Here is a 12,070-nt window from a genome sequence, read left to right on the forward strand (position 1 = left end):
ATATGTGAGTCATCATTGACTGTATATATTTCTGATTCTTCATCTGCACAATGGAGATAAAAAAGAAAGTCTGGCTCAATTTCACCTCTGAGATACGTTGTGTGGGTCAAATCATATTATGCAAGCTCTCCAAAAAGATGAAGTGCTGTAGAAATGGAAGGCATTTCCACTGAAAACCATAATTTCATCACTTGTTATCTGATTACTCTCTCTCTTGCCCTTTGTGTTCAGGGAACAATGGAGGCCTGCGATTTGGAGTTAAACTCTCAGTGATCTCTGTGTTGACAACACCAAAGCTAGAGGAATCCAGTAGGATGTGGGCATGGTTTTCCCGGAAGGCTGACTGAGCAGTTCTGCAAATGTTTGCAAGTACAGGGCGGAATTTCATCCAGCCTTGGAACCTTGAGCCAAGACTCAGCATCAGCAAAGCCAAAAGTTTCATTTCTTCGACTGTGGGAGTGCTAGTCCCACCCTTTAGATGGCCATTCAGTTTTAAGTTCAATAAGCATTTTGATTGAGAAATACTTTGCTGAGGGGTGAAAAGTCCTTGGCTTTGAAAGACGAATGATGAGCAGTTCAGTGGCCCATGTCACAGTCCGGGCACCTGCCAAAGGTGACTCCCTGGGAGGAGCATCTTAGTCACAGAGCCAGTGCCTGCTGTAGGTGTGCAGGGCTCCAGAAAGGTGCATGTGTGTGTGTGTGTGTGTTTGTGTGTGTGTGTGTGTATGTGTACGTGTGTGTTGGGGAAGGGAGCAAGGTTGTGGGAGCATTTCTTATCTGCTCTTCTCTGCAAAATTTCCTGTGATTTAAGTCACATTAAAGTACCCATAATCCCATAATGCAAAAGAACCCCAAAACCAGCCCAGCAGCCAACCATGGCAGCAAGTAGGTGCTGTGGTCTTTAGATAGTCAGAAATGACACTTCTGGGCTCTCAGGCAGTCAGTGGGTTGAGCTCCCCATTAAAGTTCCTAATGGAAGTGTTTCCCCCTGCCAAGTCTGGAATAGTCCTAGTCCCGTGTGTGTGTGTGTGTGTGTGTGTGTGTGTGTACCCGCGTGCATATGCACTCATGCAGTACAGGGTCTGCATACCTAAAGCAGATGAAATTCTGCAGAATGGCTGCCTCACTAGACAAAGTCAAGAAGACAGACCGAGGAGAGAGAGGTTGATGTGTCTCCACTACCAAGAGATAGGCTTCTCTGAGCCAGCAAGACATCCCATCCAACAATATGAAACTGGCCACATTTCCTTGAGATGTCAACGTTGAAAGTGTAGCTGCATCTTTATTCTTCACTGTTATGAAGTTGGGTGCAACACAGCCTGAGTAGAATACAAAAACACCGCTTGGAAACATATGATCTGGATTTGAATCGCAGCTCTATCATTCACCTGCTATAGACTTTGAGCAAGACCTCTCTGAGATTATTTCTTCACAGTAGGTAGAGATAAGACCTACTTCAAAGGTTCTTAAAGTTGAACCTACCTGAGTCAATGAATGCAAAAATGTTCACATTTAAACTGCAATTTTAAAGCACAATACAAGTAAATAGCATTAATATCATTAAAGAGATTAACTTAGCACTGTGCGTCACATGATTCATCACAGGCCATCTGTGAGATATCAAATAGAGAGGTGAAGCCCGCAGTAATAAAAAATATTGCCATAGCTATAACCAGTGCACTCTTCTCTTCCTAAACAAACAACAAACAAATCTTGCCAGAGTCAAAAGGCAACAGTTTCGACTGCTTTTTCTGTTTTCTTGAAAGGCAGAAGTCAAGCTTAGTTCCTTCTCTATGAGAAATGGTGAAGGAAGCACTCTCTTTGTTAGAGCTATGGAGTGTGGCCATGTGTGGATCAAGCCAATGTCCTGCCTTCACTGGGCTCACAGACAACACTCACAAATGTCACACAGCTCAGATCACCCCTCTCCAACACTTTTTCCTTCATCAAAGAAAGTGTGTCCGAATGCAAATGAGAGCAATGATATCGTATGCATACCCATGAATCCACTCTTTGCTCACTCTTATTTTGAATGCACTCCTATTTCAAACCTTTGGTGCTTCCTATTATTGATAACAAATTACTTATGACTCACTTCACAACCGATTGACATATGATGGCACAACTGAAAGTCAAGATTGAGGACAAATGTCTGCAACCATGGGTGGGGGCAGGAATTTGTTTTTTGCATCTTAGTATTTCCAATGCCCAGGTAGATGCTCATTGCTGACTTGAATTGGCCCTAGTCTGGAAAGGAGAAACCTCACAGCTCCCTACCCATGAGCTCTGGGGCCATTCCTAATGCAGAGGGGCTAGTTGGGTAGTCATAACCCTTTTAGGAGCATCACAGTCATGACAGGAGACCAGAAATGGCCTCTACGGGAGATTTCAATGTAGGACAAACCAGCTCCCTTCACACTCTGTGGTAGTGACAGTTTTAAGTGGAGGAGTAAGTGCTCAGCTTCTTTCATGCCTGCCTTTGAAGAGGGTGGCCTCTTGCCAGCAAGAAGTGTCTGAGGTTTGAGTGGGTGAGAGCTGGATGAAATGAGTGTGCAGGTGGTACTGCCCAGGGAATAAATGTGAAAAGCCAAAGCAAACCTTCAAGTGCACAGCAAAGAGATGCATTCTCAGCTGTGTTCCCAAAGACATTCAAAATCACATGCTTCTATCTGGGTCATGTGGGTGGATCTGTAACCCAGGGCATCCACAGATACCAGGGCCAAAGCTGGCATGGCTGTTCCCCGCCAGGCTGGGAAGGCCTTGCCAGGGCAGCAGCCCCAGCCACACGCCCTTGTGTTGGAACAGTCTGGAGGCTGCCAGCCTGTGAGGCTGGGTGAGAGCACCAGCCTGTGGAGAATCTTCTAGATAATTTGTCACAAGTGTGCTAATGGCTCTGGGGGCCAAGAGGAAAGGGGTGATACAGCATGTTTGGAGATTGGAATGTGTAAATGAGTTGCTCTGTGAATTATCTGATATTTTCTCCCTGCAGTTTAGAAGAAAACTAGGTCCGATGGGCTTGGCCAAGGTTTATGAGGCAAAGCAGGGCTTCTGAGGTGAAGTTGCATGGCTCTTTGAACCCAAGGCATGGCAGGATTTCTGCCATAGTCTGGAAACCTCTCTGGTGATACCAGGCCAGCTTGGTACCAGGTGTAAAGTTACCCAGGTCAGAAAATGCAGAGGCTTCATTCCTTTCTTGAAAAAAGGGAATTGTAGGTAGCAAGTGGGAAAAGAGAGGAACCAGGGGAACCAAATAGATGAGGGCATAAGGGAAAGGCCGTCAGAGTGGAAGTCCAGAGGTTTATGTTGAGAGTCTTCCTGTCACCCACGGCGTGGGAGGAGTCAGCTGCAGCTTAGGGGTGGGCTTTGCAGTTAAGCCAAGCCGAGGTATCAGCCCCAGCTCTGCCACTTCCTCCCCATGGAACTGAAGTTGTTAGCCCCTTGGTCTTCAGTTTCCTCGCTGTGTGAAGGGAAAATGATGACTTCCTCCCTGAGTTCTGGTCAGGATGAAGGGAGGTGAGTGTTCAGGGCTTGCCGCTGTGCCTGGCGTTTGGTGGTGTTTCTTGGTCACCATGGTCATTGTTACCCAGTGTGACTGTTCTGATTACCATGGCTGCATCACACACAGCACAAATTTAGTGGCAGAAAAACCCCAGCTATTTTTTATCAAGCTCATGGATTCTGCAGGTCAGAAATTCAGAAATGGCACAGCAAAGAGGACTTGTCACTGCTCCACCATATCTGGGGCATCATCTGGGAAGGGTAAAGATCCAGGGTATTTTGACTGTTGGAACCTGGAATCACCTCAAAGCTCATTCATTCACATGTCTTAAGCCTGACCTGGGAGGGACTTGACGGTTAGGACTGCTAGCCAGAGGGCCTACACATGGCCTCTCTGTGTGGCTTCCCCACAGCGTGGCGGTCTCAGGGTAGTTAGACTTCTAACATGGTGCCCGGTTTCTCCCAGAGCAAGTGTCCCAAGAGAACCAGGCAGAAGCAGAATCACCTTTTCTGACCTAGCCTCAGAAAGTTGTGGCATTCTGTTGGTTGTAAGTGAGTCTGTAAGGTCAGCTGTCTGTATTCAAAGAGAAGGCAGCTCTGGATGGGAAGACTGTGAAAGAATTTTAAAACCGTCATAGTGACTATAGAAAATAATAATGCCTTATGCTCACAGAATGTTTACTGTTTCAAAAGCCCATTCACTTGATCCTCACAGTGCCTTTGAGTGGCGAGCAGGACAGGTAGCAAAATTCCATTTTGCAGATGTGGAAACAGCCTCAGAAAGGCCGCCACTTCATTCCCCTGACCTACAAGATGAAGAATTTATATAAGATGCCCTCGCCGGTGCCTGAAATGCGGTGGTTTTCCGTTCCTTGCTGAAGGAGGCAGTCCTGAGCAGTTGGCTTTAGTGAAGGAAGCAGTCCGATCAGAACTCTATTTGCTCTTTGAACAACTGTGATTTCCTGGGCCAAACTGAATTGCTTCCACTTAGCCCACACCTGGATTCTTGAAGGCAGCTAATTTTAGATTCTTTGGTCTGGTGCCAAATATCAAAGGAGAGTTGAAAGAATAATCTTTGCTCAATTGTAGTACAAATTCCTTCAACTGAGACCAATTCTGGTGCCTCATATTAAGACAAGGAACCCCCCATTTATCATATATCTTTAAGCTGAAACATTTCAACCAAAGCAGGAGAAGCAAAAAAAAAAAAAAAAAAAAAATCAAGATCATCTTTAAGCAAATTACTCACTGAGCAAATACCAAGAACGAAGATTTTTAAGAGTATAAAATTACTAAATTTGTGCAGGTGCAATTTGCTTTACGTAATACTTGTGTTCCTGATTTGGTGAGTGGAAACTAAACATTTATACTTTAAGTCTGTTTTAAATTGACTTGAGAGTAATGTGAGAATGGGGAATTTCCTAGTAAAGACTCCTGTGCAAATTTACTTCCTAGTTTCAGTTTTGTTAATTTAGGTTTCTAGAGATTGGATTTTCTTTTCTTTTCTTTTTTCTTTTTTTTTTTTTTTTTTTTTTTGACGGAGTCTCGCTCTGTCACCCAGGCTGGTGTGCAGTGGCACGATCTCGGCTCACTGCAAGCTCCACCTCCCGGGTTCATGCCATTCTCCTGCCTCAGCCTCCCAAGTAGCTGGGACTACAGGCTCCTGTCACCACGCCGGCTAATTTTTTGTACTTTTAGTAGAGACAGGGTTTCACCGTGTTAGCCAGGATGGTCTCGATCTCCTGACCTCATGATCCGCCCGCCTTGGCCTCCCAAAGTGCTGGGATTACAGGCGTGAGTCACCTCGGCCGGCCCATGATTTATATTTTTTTAAAATACTGTGAGGGAAGGGTAATAAGAAGGAGAACCATGAAGAAACATTAACCAAAACTTAATTCCAAGTATGTTCTTCATTAGTGGCTCTGGAGGCCATAGTGAGAGATTAATATGCAATTACCACACACACGCGCGCGCACATGCACACACACACACCACACACATACCATTATTTGTTTTGTTGAAGGATATAGTAACATTGTTTTGAGACCTATACAATGCCCTGTAGTTAATGGAGATCATCTTGTAATTCTAAACTTAATGATAATTTAGTTTTTAAAACTAAACAGGCACATTATGGTGGTGAGGCTACTCGAGGACCCAGTCAAATGTTGATTCAGCACCTTCGTTGTCTTCAGCATTGTGCTGGGCATTGTGGGAGTTAAAAGAAGCATAGGACACAGTTCCTATTCCCATGTACCCCAATCTAGCTGGAGGGCTGAGACATACAGTCCACAATGAACAAGCCAGGTTTGTATACAACATTATGTCAAGCAAGAATAGAGTTCCAGGCCATGCGACACTATGGAAAAATATATAGGTCAGTATTTGAAGTGCTATTAATTGTGCAGACAATAAGAATATATAGGTCAGTATTTGAGGTGCTTTTCATTGTGCAGACAGTAAGAACAAAAGAAGATTGGTGCAGTGAGAAATAATATTGAGAGAGATGGTGACCAAAGGGGCTACTTCCCTTTAATGAAGAGCCAGAAATTAAAAATCACAAGATCATTGAATATGGCCGATCGAAGTCCAGTCTGGAATGGCATTAATAATCAAAGTATCTGATCCAAGGGATGGAGTCAGGAACAGTGCTAAGAGCTTCTAGGTGGAAACAGTTCTTGGGGATGGGTAAATGACAGAATTGGAGATCAAGTTAGGTGAAGGAAAGGATATGGCAATTAGGATATGGCTGGTCAGCCATAAAGTGATAAATGTCTGTTAAAAATATGAAGAATGAAGAAAACAAAGAAAACCAAGACCAGAGCCCTGAGGAAAGCCAATATTTAAGGGACAGAGGAGAAAGAGTCAGTGAAGGAAACAGAGAAGGAAGACACAAGATAAAAGGAGATTGAGAAGAGTAGGAGTGTTGCAGAAGCCATGGGAAGAGAGGGCTTTGAGCAGGACTGAGCAGCCATTGGATTTGACAGTTAGGAGGTAGCCAGTCACCTGTGGGAGAGCATTTTCAGGGGCAAGTGGGGGTAAAAGCCAGACTCCAGGGATCTCAGGAGTGTGGGAGTTGTGTTAGTGAAGACAGAGTGTGGATCACCTTTAAAGACAATTTGACTGCAAAGGGAAAAACAAAAGAGAAAGTCGAAACTAAGGAGTGGCACAGAATGGTAGGGTGTGGAGTTGGGTTTTTGAGCCTGGGGCGCCTTGACTACATTTATAGGTGTACGTGCTGGGCAAACCTTGTGTTCTTCGAGGATGCCCGCAGGCTGTGGGGAGAACAAATTTAATAATGGCCTCTCCCTTTCTGCTGCTCTGAGAAAGTTGCTCTGTTCCACAAAAGGTATTAGTGTTCTTTTTAAGACTCTAAACTACCCATGAAGCTCTCTTTCTTTAAGGATTAAGAACATAGAAAGTCTCAACTTTACATCTAGTGTTTGCAAATGTTTACTTCAAGAGGCATCCTGAAAGGCTGGAGGGAGGTGTGAGGGTTGGGGTGGGAGGCTTGAATTGAGCACAGCCTTGTAGCATCTTAGCCTAGTGTATCTCTTTCTAGCTCCTAGACAGGACTGGCACCCAGCCATATTCCTTTGGACCTGGGCTGGTGGCTGCTGCTGCCACTCCCTTCTGTGCCTGTCCCAGAAGACTTGGCAAGTTAGATGCTCTTGACATCTTCCTACCCACTTGCTTGCAAATCCCTGAGCTGATCCACAGCCAGCTGCCTTTTACCCAGTAGAGCACAAGGAAAGCATTAGGCTTCTGTTGAATTTTTCATGCAAGTTGCAGCCTTCTATCATCCCAAGACCTCTGTCTCACCTTTAGTTTCACACAAATACTACGTTTAAGTGAATAAAAGCTTCTATCTTCTGAAGAGTTCTAAGCACTTTCACTTATCACACTCCCCCAGAAACATGCCCAGAGTAAAATATTTTTGGTTTTGTTTTTAATTTTTTAAAATAGAGATGGGGTCTTACTATGTTGACCAGGCTGGTCTTGAACTCCTGGTCTCAAGTGATCCTCCCACCTCGGCCTCCCAAAGTGCTGGGATTACAGGTGTGAGCCATCACGCCCAGCCATAAAATTTGTTAAAGCCTTACTTTTCAGATGGGGAACTAATGAACAAGTAGATAGGGTTGCCTGCCTGCTACCCCTGCCTCCCCACCCCACACCTGGTTATGAACACCTAGAAGAGACAAGATGAGAATCCAGGACACTTTCTTCTGCATATCAAGTAGCAAGAGACAAGAGGCTATGGAATGTTTATTTGATTGTGCTGGTGATAGAGGGGATTCATTGAGGAGAAGAAAGATGGTAGGGGTAGGAGAAAGATAAAAGCATCTTGATCTCCCACCTTTAATTTGCATAACACTTCAGCTCAAGAAGCTAACATTTGGTAATTTCTGAATAATCACAAGGGCCTATGACAAAGCAATTCTGGAAACAACTGAGCCATGGGCCCCTCTGCTCTTCTCACAAACGCTGTTGATAAAGGCTCTGTTCATTTGCTGAAGGGTGAACTCGTCTGTCTTCAAAGCACCTAACTCCTTGGAGGTGGGCAGAGGCTGAATCCAACTGCCAACTCCCATCTGCACAGCCAAGCTGGCAGCATCACTTCTTTCCCTCCACTCCCAGTCATATGGCCAAACCAGCAGGTTCTTGGAGAATCTGCTTCTGCCCCACATGGTGGGCTCCACCTGGGAGACTTCCCGTCATTGACTCTTTGAAAGAGTCTGTCTGTGGGAAAGAGAGTTGCTGTCACCCATAAGACTTCTGACCCCAGCCATCCAACAAGAGTGTACCTGCTGGGTAGGGCAGACATGTGCTTGCCTGATTTCTAGCTATGGTTCCCTGGAGATAATTAAGTAAAAAAGAAATGCCTTTGGGTTTTGGCCCAGCTCAAAGTAAAATTAGAGAAGGCCTGGAAGGGGAAAGAGAAACTGCAGTTTGGGCAAATCTCTTTCATTTGTAGTTTCTTTCTTCTCTCAGACACCATGGCAGCTTTCTTCCTAAGGGGATTTCCTTGTGGGGAAGACATGAACCCATTGCGTTTGGCTGAGCATCCTGTTTAATGAAAGCAATAAATCATGTCAGTGAGGGAGGTCCAGAGAACTGAGCCAAGGAAGGCGGGACAGGGGTTTCTGCTGGCCTCAGGCTTGGTCCCCTTTATGATCGACAGTACAGTGGGAAAGACAAACATTTCATGGGATGTGCCTGAGAGAGCCCAGAGGGAAGCTCGGGGATGCTTCTAGCTTTCAAACCCAGCTTACTTCTGCCTTGAGCAGGGCTCCAGCTCCTGTGTATGCAGAAGGGCCAGCCTCTTCATCATACAATACAGATTGGTGGCCTGAGAGAGATCCAAGGAAGGTCCCAGATTCTCTCTTGTACTCATTTTTTGTTGCTAATGTAAAGTGCTCCTATTGGAGAAGCACTTTACATTAGCAACATGGTCTTCTCAATATGACTACCTCTAAAGTAGGCTCATTTTATGGGTATTTACCCCTGTTGAAACGTATCCTCAGGAGGAAGAAAGGGACTGATCAGGATAGCTTGCCAACTTCATACTTAAACTGGGCCTAACCCTGCAATCAAGCACCATTGGGAATAAATGATTTTACCATTAAATTCTAACGTGACTAAGACTCTCATCATGCTCTGAGCTTTGGCTTTCCAATCTGTAAAGTGAGGATAATAATGCTTACCTAACGGGGCCACTGCCAGGGTGAAGGGAGATTGCAGATATGAATGCCCTGGGTGACTGTAATGTACAGTGTGGGTGGTGGGGGCTATTCTTGCATACAGCCTGCTGCCTCCCAGGCCTCAGGCTAATCAGGCCTGGCTAGGTTAGATCCATGGGTCTTTCCTGCACTTCCTGTCCCCTCCCACTACACATCCCCATGCCCTTCCCTAGCATCCTTTTATGTGACATTGTGATATCATACTGTTGGCACCATTAAGCCTTAACCTTTCTTTTTAAGAAACAAACAACAGTAATGTGGACTGAGAGATGACAGGCACACAGACCAATCTATGATCTTTATACAAAGAGACACATTAAATAAATACCTATTTACATTGTAGACAAATAATGTAGTCAGTGTACTTAGGAGTAGCTGGGTAAGAATGAGCTTGTCTGTACTTCCTGGCTGATTGAGTGCTCTCAGCAAAGTCCCTACAACATTTTCCAAACAGAGTTAACCTGGGAAAACACCATGTGCTTAGATCCAAATTAGACAAGTGTCTCAAGGAAAAACCGTATCAGCACTTTCTCCCTTGAGGTCCATGTTTTAACAGTGTACAGGGAATATTCAGTAAGTTTAAATGAATTTATTTTTTATGAACCTCTCAATGCAGAGGCTGTGTGCTCCAGAGCAGTGGAAACTAAGCTGGAATATGTGAGATTTATGGAGCAGCTGGGGCTGTTTATAGGACTCTCAAGCTCTGTCTGTATTACTAGCCCACTGATCTGGAAGGGTCACCTCCAGATCTGTCTTTTTCCTGGACTCAATTTTTCTATCTTGCATGATGATAAAACTTTGAGAAAGTGCAATTAATTAATTTATAGTCTGTTTCTCATTCCCTATTAGATGAAATGTTTTAAGAAAAAATATACAGCATAATTGTTTTAAATACACCTAGCACCTGAATTAAAAACACACGTCTTCTGTTACCCAAACCAGTAATCTCTCAACTGTATTCACTTGAGCACTATATCAACATTTTTTTCTGATACCAAAAACTGATCAAATAATTTTTATTAACCTATATAAAGAATTTGACTGCTTATGGTTCAATACATATGATTTAATAAAATAGATTGCATTTTTTAAAATAATGATTTGAGGAAAGGCATATGGAGTTAAGCAGAATATTCACTTTCTTTCCAATTCTACTCAGTATGAAAGAGGTGGCATTTCAACCCATGTCCTTTCTTCAGTTCCCTTCTTTATATGATGGCATTTTGGCAAGAGGATTTCTTTTCTGTGTGGTAGCATTTCTGAAATAATTATATGTGGGTTTGTTGTTTGTTGTTTTTGAAATAGTAGGTTTACAAAAAAAAGACCCCTGTTTCAATTTGTAAAATAATCTACTTCAGCAGAAACCTAGGAAGGTCTTGTCAGTGGTTTTAAACACAAGAGACTTTTAGTACCAGCAATTTTATTCCCAGACTAATTTCAGCGTGGGAAAGAGTTCACCAAAAATAGACGCCAAGGATGAAATCTGTGTAGATAGAAAACTGCTTCTAATAGGTATAAATCCCATTTTAAGCAGACCAAGGTGCGCAAGCCAATTAGAGAAAATGGAACCTGGCAAATGGAGAGAACGTTTCCAGGGTCCCCTGGGAGTAGCGGGTTTTAATCACAGCCTGTATGAGGAACACTTAACTGAGATTTGGGAGATTATTAGAAACTATTGGCACCTTGTCAACTCAGGAGTCAATAAGCCTCTTGCTTTAAACTTTGAACTGTAGTTTTCCACTTTCTTCCTAAGACTATAAAGACAGTTTTGGTGGTTACATGGAGCAACTCTGCTTGCTGAATTCTCACTCCAGAGAGCTCTTTGGATTATAGCAGGAGGCATAATCCAGCAAGCATAACATCCCTCACCTTAATTCTCCTGTTCCTAAGTCTTCTGGTTAGCAAATTGCTCTTCAAAAGAGATGTCTTCACTCTGATACCCTGCACCACCCACCTCTCCTTCTCCAGTGCCCTGGATAAATTCAAAGGGACATTTTAGGAGTGAGGAACACTGGTTGGAGATGCCAGACCCAGACAACTCTCCATTCTCCTGTCTACACTGAAGCACCATGCGGTGGAGGCAGGTACATGGGCTGTGATTTAAATTAAGACTCCATCACTCACCATCTGGGTTAGATGGACAAATGATTTAACCTCTTTGGAGCTAGTTTTTAATCTGTCAATATGCATTCCTTACCACATCATTGCAAGGATTAAATTTAAAAAATAAGGCCAGGTGTGATGGCTCATGCCTGTAATTCCAGCACTTTGGGAGGCCAAGACGACTGGAATACCTGAGGTCAGGAGTACGAGACCAGCCTGGCCGACATGATGAAACCCTGTCTCTACTAATAATACAAAAAATTTAACTGGGCGTGGTGGTGCACGCCTGTAATCCCACTACTTGAGAGGCTGAGACAGGAGAATCACTTGAACCCAGGAGGTGGAGGTTGCAGTGAGCCGAGATAGTGCCATTGCACTCCAGCCTGAGCGACAAGAGCGAAACTCCGTCTCCAATAATAATAATAATAATAATAATAATAATAGCTTCCAGTTATTGAGCACTTGCTATGTGCTAAGCATTATTGTAAGTGCTTTATGAATATTAGCTCATTTAATCCTTACAACAACCTTATGAAGTAGTCACTTTCATCATCTTTGTTTTACTGAAAAGACAACCCAGGCACAGAGAGTAACTTCCCCATGGTCAGAGTTAACAAGTGTCACAGTGAGGCATCACAAACAGTCTGACCTGAGTCCATGATCTTAATATTGAACTGTAATGGATTTGTGGAGGTATCAGGCATTAATAATAATATAGGCCGTTATTA

General features: G+C 43.8%; 1 protein-coding gene and 1 pseudogene across 4 annotated transcripts in view; both read left to right on the top strand.

Annotated features, from left to right (window-relative positions):
* BCAR3 (BCAR3 adaptor protein, NSP family member) overlaps positions 1 to 12,070 on the top strand; it is a 284,920-nt gene that overhangs the window by 86,628 nt on the left and 186,222 nt on the right. The window lies entirely within an intron of this gene.
* LOC116469750 (uncharacterized) lies at positions 876 to 1,655 on the top strand (annotated as a pseudogene).

This window comes from Hylobates moloch, unplaced genomic scaffold (genome assembly GCF_009828535.3).
Source record: "Hylobates moloch isolate HMO894 unplaced genomic scaffold, HMol_V3 SCAFFOLD_5, whole genome shotgun sequence".
Classification (NCBI taxonomy): Eukaryota; Metazoa; Chordata; class Mammalia; order Primates; family Hylobatidae; genus Hylobates; species Hylobates moloch.